Below are 11,114 nucleotides of genomic sequence, written 5' to 3'. Positions count from 1 at the left end.
TTTCTTGTGTGTATTTTTTATTGTGATTATGTAGTGTATAGATTCTAAATATGTGTCATAGCTGGCATCTTTAATGTCAATTGTGATCGGAGTTCATGAAATTATTAGAATGCCTTAAATCACTCGAATGGAAAATGTGCAAACATTCTAGTCACATAAGAAGATACTAAATGCACGTTTAAAAAATGTGACCCATTTTCACAATCTAGATCAAGAATGTTGAGGTAATTCCCTAGAAACTCATGAATCAGGAAACTACGTGGCAGCATAGATTTTTAAAAATACACTGTACAACTACTAATCCATATATACCATAAGTCACTTTTCATGTGTAATTTTATCCTAAGTTGATTGGTCAAATCTATTCTCCTGTGTTCTGGTTTAAGTGGAAAATTGAAGGAGACCGGATGTTTTAATTTGGGAGACTGCTTGGCTAATGACTGGAATTCTAGGCAATTGAATTAGCAGGCATGCAATTGTTCACGATTAGCTATATACATCCTTTTTGTTGCTGTGAGAACTCGAAAGTTTCCAGGTTTTAATTCTCCAGTTTTAAACATGTAATTAAATACATGGGCCTTTAAAAGAATTCTGTTCCCTACTTTTTGTGATTGTCCCAACTTTATGCGTACCCAGTTGGGTACACGTCAGGGTGAGAAACACTGCTGGTTGACCTGGGTAGGGAACTGACAGAAGGCTCACACATGCGGATGATATGCTAGGGGAATTGTCACAAACAACCCTGAGTGCAAGCAGTCAGGTAGCAGGCACAGAGAGGTTTTGTAAATCTGCGCTTGTCTCTAACTTCCAACCTTAAATAGAAATATGACTATGAAATTTTACATTCTTACTGTCAAAGGTAAACTCTTTATATCCAATGGCCTATAGTAAGGTCAATATTTTTAACCTCTACATAAGTGGGGTATAAGGTCTGAAGTTTGAAAATATACCATTTACGAACTACCTGGGGGCTTTGGATAGGAAGCCACAGGGATTTTGTCATGAAGTATAATAACATAATTTGGAATCCTAATTTTCATCCCCCTGCCTTTTTTTTTTTTTTTTCTAAAACAGAATTTTTAAAGTATGTAACTTACCCTTGGTTTTAACCAGCCAAATATTGTTTCACATGAAAGGGGAATGTACATTTGACCCTCATAGAATAATTTCTTGAGCAGTTACAAGCTTATAAAAAAGGGAGGGAAGGGGACTTTTTATTTTCAGTTCCTATAGTAACTGGTCAAAGTATCTCACAGTTTCCTGAAGATGTTGAGCGTTTACTTGACAATTTAGTTCCATGGACTAACATCTAATTTTAAGTGAGGAACATTATCTTAATCTTAACTGGATATACTTATAATATTTTGAAATGATTTGGAAGAAATAGCTTCTTAAAACTTTCTTTGCAAAGCTAGAACAGAATATTAATGATGCAAACTGCCACATTTGATAAGTGAAATGAAGGAATCCTTTATTTGCCACATTTAAAAGAGGAAATTAATTTGTCATGTAATCATGTTGGAAACCATTAAAACTGATCCCTCCTTTGACATCTGGCTGATACATAAGTATATTTTAAATATATAGTTTTAGTTACTTTTGAAAAGTTCTTTTTCCTTTAGATAATCAATTATGGACTAGAGTGATGTGGTTCCAGCATTGTGTGCTCGGGGTACCCTAGGGAAGCTCCAAGAAGTATAAAGTGTTAAGGATACTAGTTTCGGATTTCCTTTCTGGTTAATTATGCTATCAGATTAATTGGTGAATCAAATGGAGTTTCTCTTTAACATTTTTTATGAATATCTACAAATAGGTTATTGAAAGGCTGGGAAAAGGAGAACACTGTATTAGCATTTTAGCACAGGTAACATTAAAATGGCAAAAATACTCATTTTCCAAGTAAATCTTTCAAACTACCATCAAAAAATCTTTTTTTCTTTTTTTAACCAAGAAGCGACACTACTTAAAAAATCTTGAACTTCCACGTGTTACGTATAAAACACACACGGACTCTTTGAAGCCTTGACTCAAGAAATCCCATTGTACAGATAAGATTTTTTTTAATGGTCTTAAGGCCTCAAACTTTACTGCATTGCATGACTATTTTATTCCTATAAGGCTTAAAACATTCTTTGATTTCCACTATAACGAGGAAAAGTTTCGCATGCTCTGACTAGGAAACTGAGATAATTTTAGATTTTAATTTGTAGATACTGACCTAAATTTTGGTTATAATTGTTTGTTGCAATGCTTGAATTTGCTGATAAGGTACAGTGAATTGTGTGTGAATTTGAAATGCAGCAAAGAAAAAGCTCCGTCCTTTTCACTGAAATTACTTGACATTAAAATGCTAAAGATACCATCTTTAAAAATAAAGGAATAGTTTTAGTTTTTAAAAGCAAATAGCTTTCAGGAGTTTCATTTTGGCTGTAATCCAAGTTTATCACACTGACAGGATTTTGTCCCTTATGTTAAAATTTTTCTACCTTTGCCTACAAAAACACGGCAAAATATCTTTGTATATAACCCCTTGGTTTAAAATGTAGAACCACTTATCTTTCAACTCTGAGTAGGTTTACTTCCATAAAAAAGAAACGTTTTATATGTCTAGGACCTTCACCCTTGCTTACATTTCCTTAGTATTATAAAAGGATAGCTAAAGTAATCAGATTTTATTGATGACACGGGAGGTTTTTAGAAATATTCATTTTCAGAGGCACTTTAGAAATTAGACTTTCAGTATTTTTGCGAACCAACCCCTTAAAAAAATCTTTACTAATTAACTTTTGTAATTCTCATGAAAGAAGCTAAACTCCAAATTTAAAACACTGTAATCAGAAAGGATGAGGTCACAGAAATGAAACAATGGCATGAAAAGTTTTTCTTTTTAAGTCTAAATACTTTATACTGTATCTGCTTACACTAAATAAATTGTTGAATTAATCATCCAGGTAATTTAGGTTCATGGGGTAGTATTTGTCTAAAAATATTCAAGAACTTGAAATAAATCAGCATTTTTAAAAAATTATCCAGGTAACTTTCCTGATTCGATTCTAACATTTACTAACTTACTGTGCATCATAATTCCTAGGTTTATGTGGTCACGATACTTTTCTTTAGCTGTAGGTACTTTACAAAAAAAAAAAAAATTCTTTGAAAACCAAAATTTTTCTTGACTTTTGGGGCACATATGGCCAAATAAGGTATCTCCTTTTCTAATTTTTGGAAATGGGTTTGCAGTTAAGCTTGCAATTTGCTATAGGAGCATTCTCTAGTTAGTTTGGCAGGAAAGGAGTGAAAACCCCATTTGGCTTTAAAATGTAGCACATTAGTCAGTAACAGTTTCAGTGAGGATATTTAGAGTGGCTTTGAGAGGCCGTGTGACACCCGGAGAGAGTCCATTCACGGAAATGACTTATTTACAGTTTGTTATAATCTCTGTAGTTAATCATTAAATCAAGTAGCTTTTATTAAATGTCAATATGTATGGTTAATATGACTACATAGGAATTTTAAAAAGTCATATTGCCCCAGATATTCATGTTTGTAAAGGGTATATTTGTAGTTAATTTGAAGTGGAGCTTGGAAAATGTATTTGAATATTGGTAAACATTCATAGGACAGATTAAATTTGTTGTTTCAATACATAATGCATACACAATGGTATGAACTTGAAAGAATAGCATAACCTTATTTATGGATGCTAGGCAAACCAGAGCTAACTTTTGATATGTGGTAGCTTAAAAGGATGTATCCTTATCATGTGTGATTTATAAATATATATTACCTAAAACTGTAAAGCAGGACACATTCATTTTATTTTAAAAATCATATTTAATGCAGTTTGCCTTTGAGACGATTGTTAAAGACCTTAACATTTTTGTATGTCTAATGCTCTGAAATGATCTTTGATCAAAGTGAGAGCATTTAGATTTTTTTTATCTGACTCTCTTAAAATTTCTTTTTGAAAACAGCCTCAAAATATACACATACCTTTTCTGTGGACCATGTCTTTGGAACTCTATCATGTAAATTAGCTGTTTGGTAATATTGAAATGCCAATTACATGTTTACTAGGCAGCAAAGCTTCCTAAGGATGTCTATTGGGATAATTTTTGGAAAAGCACAACAGTGCAATAATAGATAATTAAAACATTTAAGAAACATAGTCGTCGTTTGTGAGCCACAGTTACCATAGACGTTGGTGCCAACGATTCGTATTTAGTGTAAAAAAGTCCATTTTTTTCTCATTATAATGGTTTCTGAATGTCACTTAAAACCTTTATGAAGTAGAAGAAATTTGAGCAGAGAACCATAGCTCAAGAAAATCTAATTTATAAAAGTTATTTTTATAACTACCTGTTTTTGAGAAAGAAGGTCGCATGCTTACACATGTGACGGAGGAGAATGGGACAGGTTTATATTCAAAGCCTAGTCATTATCCACGAACCCTTAGCATAAAATTTGTTTGAGGTCTCCAAAATCTCTGAGATTTTCCAACTGAATAAACTGAAAGAAACTGAAGTCTGGCAGATGGAATATTCCTTTAAGTTCTGATTTTTGTTGAGATGCAAACTAAAATTCATACTTTATAGTCGGTTCTCTCTGTTTCTCAATGTCCTTTTATTTACTATAGGAGGGTAAATTTTATGCATCAAGTGATTTTGACACCATTGCACAACTGAATTTTCAAGCCAAGTTTGTTTTTGTGTCTGACTTTCTACCATTCTGAAAAAAAATCGAAACAAATTTAAAATGAACACTGTATTTGAAATGGGCCCTATTTACCACTGGGTACCAGCGAACTGCATATTCCCACTGAGTGAGGGCTGAGCATGCAGATGAAAGAGCTGAGGCATTTTCCAGGGGCTCATGACAATACACGACATCGAATTGGATGAAATCCTTAGGTTAAAAGAAAAAAATAAATTAGGGAATATGTTGGGTCACAATGAAGTTTTGCTTTTCATAGTAAGTGTGAAGTCTAGAAAATGTGGTGATTTCTCACATTCTATTTATATGTTATTTTACTTGAGGGATGCCTCAAAGCAGTACTAGAATCACTTCTGTGCAAAAGGGGGAGGAAGGGAGGGCTTGTCAGCATGCATTCAGTTTGCTTTGTAAAGGTGCTTATCTTGCAGTAAAAATAATATTTTAGTCAAAGTATGACAGGCGGTTTGTAGGCCTGACCAGCATGGAAGGATTTTAAGTGACTGGAGTGTTTCTGTTTAAAAGTCAGTCAAGTAACACCCTCAAAGACTAAGGCGATCAATCCTCCTATTGTTATTCTTATTTAGTAGTACATACATGCTTTTTTTCTCTCTCCTAACATAACAGAACGTGTAAGCCTTCTAACCAAAAACAATCCCAAGCTTACATCTGTATGCTGAATTTTAAAATTTGCATTCTGGCCTGGTGGCTTTTGAAATAATGAACTAACTCTGTTATTCAAATTATAAAAATTCAGTGGCCAGAATGGCCCAATTGTTTTCCATTATTTGTAGACCTATGGTATATGTCTGATCATCCCCCTTACAGACTGCTGCATCACATGATTTTCCACAGAGACTGATCGAACATCACAAAAACTTACAGCTGGAAGGGGCAACAGTGACTTCCGTGTCATTCATCCTGAAAGTGGAGGAGCAGGCATGGGGAGGTGAATGGACTCAAAGCTCTTTGCAAACATTTCATACCTTCCCCAAACCTTTGGTATCTATCATTTTATAGATGAATTTTTCTCTGTTTAGAGGCACACAAAGGCTGAATTCCTTGCTCTGGGCACATCTTTGATCAAGTCTGAATCTGAAATCAACATTCTGGTTATGCCTAAGTGATAAAATTTGCATCATGCAAATATCTATTTACCATGATTACCCGTACTATTGTCTGCAATCTATGTTTACCAATGGAATCTAAGATGGGATTGATGCTATTTCTTTTCCTGACTTTGACCCTATCAACTATTTTAAAAATACATACAGCAGAACGTTCTCTGATGGTGTCAAAGAGGACATGTTTTGGCCCATCTCCTTCCGGCTCACCAAGAGCTAAAACCCTGTCAGGATCCTCCTGACCGACACACACTCACTCTCTCTCTCTGCTTCCAGCTACGAAAGGGTGGCTTGGGTTTCCAAAACATGTTATTTGTTCAACCACAACGAGGCACTGCTCCTTGCAGCTAGTCACTGCAGGGTTGTCAGAGCTGTTGCTGGACGTGCAGAAGGGAGAGATGAAACATGGACCGAGGGCGGCAGCCAAACGGGATCCTCAAAACTTGTTTGCTGCTGAAATGGGAGAATTGAATATTTTTCCACTTAATCTGAAAATTGGCCTTGGTTTCCTGGAATGTTTCTCACCTCCTCTCAGCATCATCTACTGGAAAGAAGGCTCAAGAGAAAGTTGGGGAAGATCTATCAATGCAACACCCGAGGAAACCCACCCCGATACCTTCATTTCTCCATTTGTAAGCCCAGCATAACCATACCCGTGTCACCTTTTTCTTTAGAATAACATGAAAATGAATATGCAAAAGCATTCAGCTTTCAGAGAAAAGATGCTATGCAAATTTGAGGTGATCTCACTATTATAATAATAATTTTTTTTTTGCACTAAGATGAAATGTTTCCTTATCCTAAAGCCTTCCTACCAAGGTGGACTTTTTTCAACGTGGGTTTTTGTGATTTAAATCCACCAAGCACTAATAGTTTCCAGTTTATTTCAGTATTAAGCAGGAAAGCAGTTTCTGCATGAAATGTGAAAATTAAAATGCCATAGTAATGAAAAAGATTCCACATCCTCAGGTGGGTTTTGTAGGTGTGTACGTGTTTAGCTATGCACATCTCATATAACTTACATTGTACTTGTAATTCTTTTCTCAAATCCCAAATCTCTGAAAGCCCTTTCAAATCTCTATGTGATTAACTCGTCCAAAGGCTAAGTTGGATACAGATATTTTTTTCTCTTCAGGCTGAAGAAATCAAGACTGAAAGCTTTGGTTCATGTTTACTCTTCTATCATAAGTATTTTAAAAAGTATGATTAATATATATAATAACGAACAGGCACAGCTCCCCAGGGAGGCACACATATTAAAATGATTTACTCCACTCTCACCAGGAGAAGGTGGTCCATGCCACAGCAGAGCTCAGAGCATCTCAATCTCAGGCCTCGCCTCATCTGTGTGCTCTTTTACGTGCGGGTGCAGCCCACGTTGTGGTGTAATGCAAATCTATGGCTATACTGTATCACAGCGAATACATCCATTTGGAGGAAGAGGCACCTGGTGAAAGGCCACAATGCAATGGAATGCAATGCTGCTATGTTCAATGCTGCTTACAAGAAAACCTTTGAGTAAATATTGCACGGGTCAAACTTACGATCCAACTTTTTCACGTAACAGGGCCAAGTATTGGATGCCTTCAGAATCCCCATTCAGCGTGTCCACTTTGCTCTTTGATGCAATGCCACCTCACAAAAGCATTCGAGCCACAGTCATCTATTTTTTTTCCTTCTTTCTCCCCTTGCTATAATGACCCAAATCTCCCTTTTTATTTTGTAATTTTCATAAGTTTTTTAAGGCAATGACTATAATAATTCATGTTTGGTGAAATAATTATTTTGGTTGATGTATTTCATAGTTTGGTCTCTAAAAAAAGTTAAAAAACAACAACAAGAACCAAAAACAAACAACCCCCCCTCAAGCTTCCCTCTGCTTGATGCCATAGACAAGAGTCCAAAGGACATTAGCTGCTCCATTGCACACATTGGAAGGGAGAGTTTGCTGTGAGCTCAGTCCTTCTAATAGACTGGCAATTTTGTAAAAGGTTTAGAGAATTTTGTTTAACCATTTCTGCATGTGTTTTTAATGAGCTCATGATGGTTTGTAACAAAGGCCAGGTTGTGTGTTTTCCAGCACTTTCTGACCTGATTTCTCCCTGCTGACTTGGGGAGTGGGCACCTGTGCTTCTCTCCTGGCTCACCTATGGGAGTCGGGGTGGTGGGGCCATCTCCGGGCCTGTCTTCATGCCAGGGATGAATCATGTAGTAGGCAGAGTGGAAGGAGTCTCTTTGTTGACAGCTTTCCATCTGGACTTTGGATACGGCTGATGGTTCATGTAGAGCCTTGGTTCGCTGGAAGGGGCTACACGAGTCAGCTCCTCCTTAAGGGATCAAGGGTGTGTAAAACATCAGGAAAGAATGCCCGGGATTTCATGTGCAAAGCTTAGAGAAGCGTTTTATCCTCTGAGTTTCAGGTAGCTGGGGTTGTGAATGTGTATGACTGCAGCTTTGACAGGTCGGTCTTTAATAGTCAATAGGATCATTTATAGCCTCGTTCAGATAATCCAACTGGAGTACACCTGAATAAATACATCAAGCTCAGGTGGCTAAAAGCTAACCCCTTTTGAGTTTAATAATTAAAATAAACAGAACTATGAAGATGAATTTCAGTTTGTCATGCATAAATGTAAGAAGCTCCATAAAGGATGGTGTGCTGTGATTCATATAGGAGTATGATGGATGTATGATACGTTTTCCACAGCTATTTAAGAAAAAACGATTATCTTAGTCATGGGGTAAAGTTATGTGAAGCATTGCACCATCCAGGCTCTGTCTGGGCCAGTACAGATTTTTTTTCTTTTTCTTTTTCTTTTTTTTTTTTTTTTTTGTGAAAGATTACTTCTTGGCAAACTAGATATGCAAACGCCAGAATACAGTAAAACCACATTTAATTGGACCTACTTGCCAACTTCTTGAACACAGCTTGGATTATTCCACTGGAGGCTGCTTCTGTTAAAAGCTGGGGGAGGAGGAAGTGGCATATTGACAAGACTTCAGATAATTTTTTTCACTCGAAGTACAATTATGCAATGAGCCAAGTTTGGAAGTATTTTACTATGTTTAATAATTATTATTAAAGATATTGTAAAACATATGCATTTGTTAAGTGGAATGTAATGGGAGTAAAATCATGTCATCAATTTTCCTTTGGATTTATTTTCCCATTTTGTGTTTTATTTGACAGCCTTCCAAATTGATTCTAGCCAAAACCATGCACTCTAATATATATCATACTTGATATTAAAGTGAGAATGCGGGTAATTTATAGAATCTGAGTGAGAACAGTTTTCTTCTCTTAGCCAGCCTATATGGAGCTGCCACCTCTGCTCAGGTAGCAACCGACACATGCCTTGGACACAGAAAGGAAAATAATAGGGGTCGAGAAATCCTCCACACATTCTTCCTGATAGACGCTCCAGAACCCACATATCCCAGGCATTGTTCAGTGGGAGATCAGGGGCAAGGAGAAGGATAACTATTTCTTTATGTGTGTGTGAATCTAGAGGAACCAGACTCGTCTCTGGAAATGCAAGTGGGAAGTGGGATTCACTGAGAAGCCATCATTCTGCTCAGGGGAGTCCCGACTTCAGGCGAGGCATCCTAAAGGTGACACCACGATCCTTCACCTGGAAAGCTAAGGAGACATGACATCAGTGTGTTTCACATCCTAAGCTTAAACAAATGTATATTGTTTTTATCGCCTCTTTTTCAAGGGGGAACACTGCCCCTGAAACTGCACTCCTTGAAACCGAACAAAGGTGCCATCGCTAATGATTAGCAAGATGCTCCGGATGGTTTGCATCGAACTCCACCTGCTATGTGAAAACCCCATGCTTTTCTCACTTTCCCACGCAAGCTGCTTAGCAGTTGGGTCCTCTCCTCCGAGTGTGGTTATGTGTCGGTTTGACTTCTGCATGCCCTGTGATTTCATTGTTTTCTTCTGCCCTGCCACAGCAAATGACCAATGGAGGCAACCCGCCGACAGAGGAAAAGGGCAGGTCCCTGCATCCATCTCAGTGCCCTGCAGCGGGCGGCCTGTCCTTTCAGGCGGGAGTTCCCAGTGGCATTCCTAGGTGTTTTGAATGTGTGCCCCGGGCTGGGGAAAGCCTCGTGCAGCTCTGCTGCTGCGGGACGCAGGGGGGACTGGAGGGGACGGGAGCAGTGCGAGGCTTTCACGTGCAGAGGGGACACGAGGACGTCTGGATGGCATCCCTGCGAGCAGGGCTCCCGCTGCAGGCCTTTGAAAACCCTGCTGCCCCGGCTCCCAGCGCCTGGGAACTTTCTCCCTGGAGAATGCAGAAAAGCCAGTGATTTCTTAGACATCTCCAGCTTCGCCACACGCAAGGTTGTCCAGGAGCAGTGAGGTTCGGGGTGAGGGCCTGAGCACTTTCTGAAAAGTGCTTGTTTCTCAGAACCTGGAACTAGGAGTGAGGAGTGACAGGAGCTCTGCCCTCGAGTCCTCTGATAGCCAGCTGTGCAGTCTTAAACAGGTGACTTCATCTCTTCATCTTTAAAATAAACCTTTTGGGCCAAATGACTCGAAGATTTTTCCAACTCTATTTTTTTTTTTTTTTACCTGTTTAACTGAAATGCTGATTGAACTTGGGCTGGGAACAAAGAAATCTTTTCTAATTAGAGTAGAAATGATGACTAATACACTGCTCAGGCTTCTGAGGCTCACTGGGATCAAAGGCACACTCACTTGGATAAGGGAGGGCACGGACCGGGCTGCTGAGCGTTTCCACCAGCCTTTGGGTTTTAATATCTAACTATGGTTATGCCCACACATGCTGGCCATGTGCTAGACACACGCTTCCTTGTCTTTGCTCAAGTCTAGTGGCTTTTGGTTTATTTGTATTTTTTAATAGGAGAAACCTGAGAGATCCTAAGTAGATATTAGGCAAGAGCTTGTCTAGTTCCATGTTTTGTTTTGTTTTGTTTTGTTTTGTGTGTTTTGTTTTGAGATAGGGTCTTGCTCTGTCACCTAGGTTGGAGCTCAGTGGTGCGACTGTGGCCCACTGCAGCCTCGGACTCCTGGCTCAAGCCCTCCTCCCATCTCAGCCTCCTGAGTAGCTGGGCCAACAGGCATGCGCTTCCTGGCTAATTTTTTTTTCTTAATTTGTAGAAATAGGGTTTAGCCATGTTGCCCAGGCTAGTCTCAAACTCCTGGGCTCAAGCGATCTGCCCTCCTTGTTCTCCCAATGTGCTGGGATTATAGGCATGAGCCACCGAGCCCAGCCCAGTTCCATGGTTTTTAAAAAATGTTCAACACCT

Source organism: Macaca nemestrina, chromosome 1 (genome assembly GCF_043159975.1).
Source record: "Macaca nemestrina isolate mMacNem1 chromosome 1, mMacNem.hap1, whole genome shotgun sequence".
Classification (NCBI taxonomy): Eukaryota; Metazoa; Chordata; class Mammalia; order Primates; family Cercopithecidae; genus Macaca; species Macaca nemestrina.
This window is presented reverse-complemented; position numbering follows the sequence as displayed.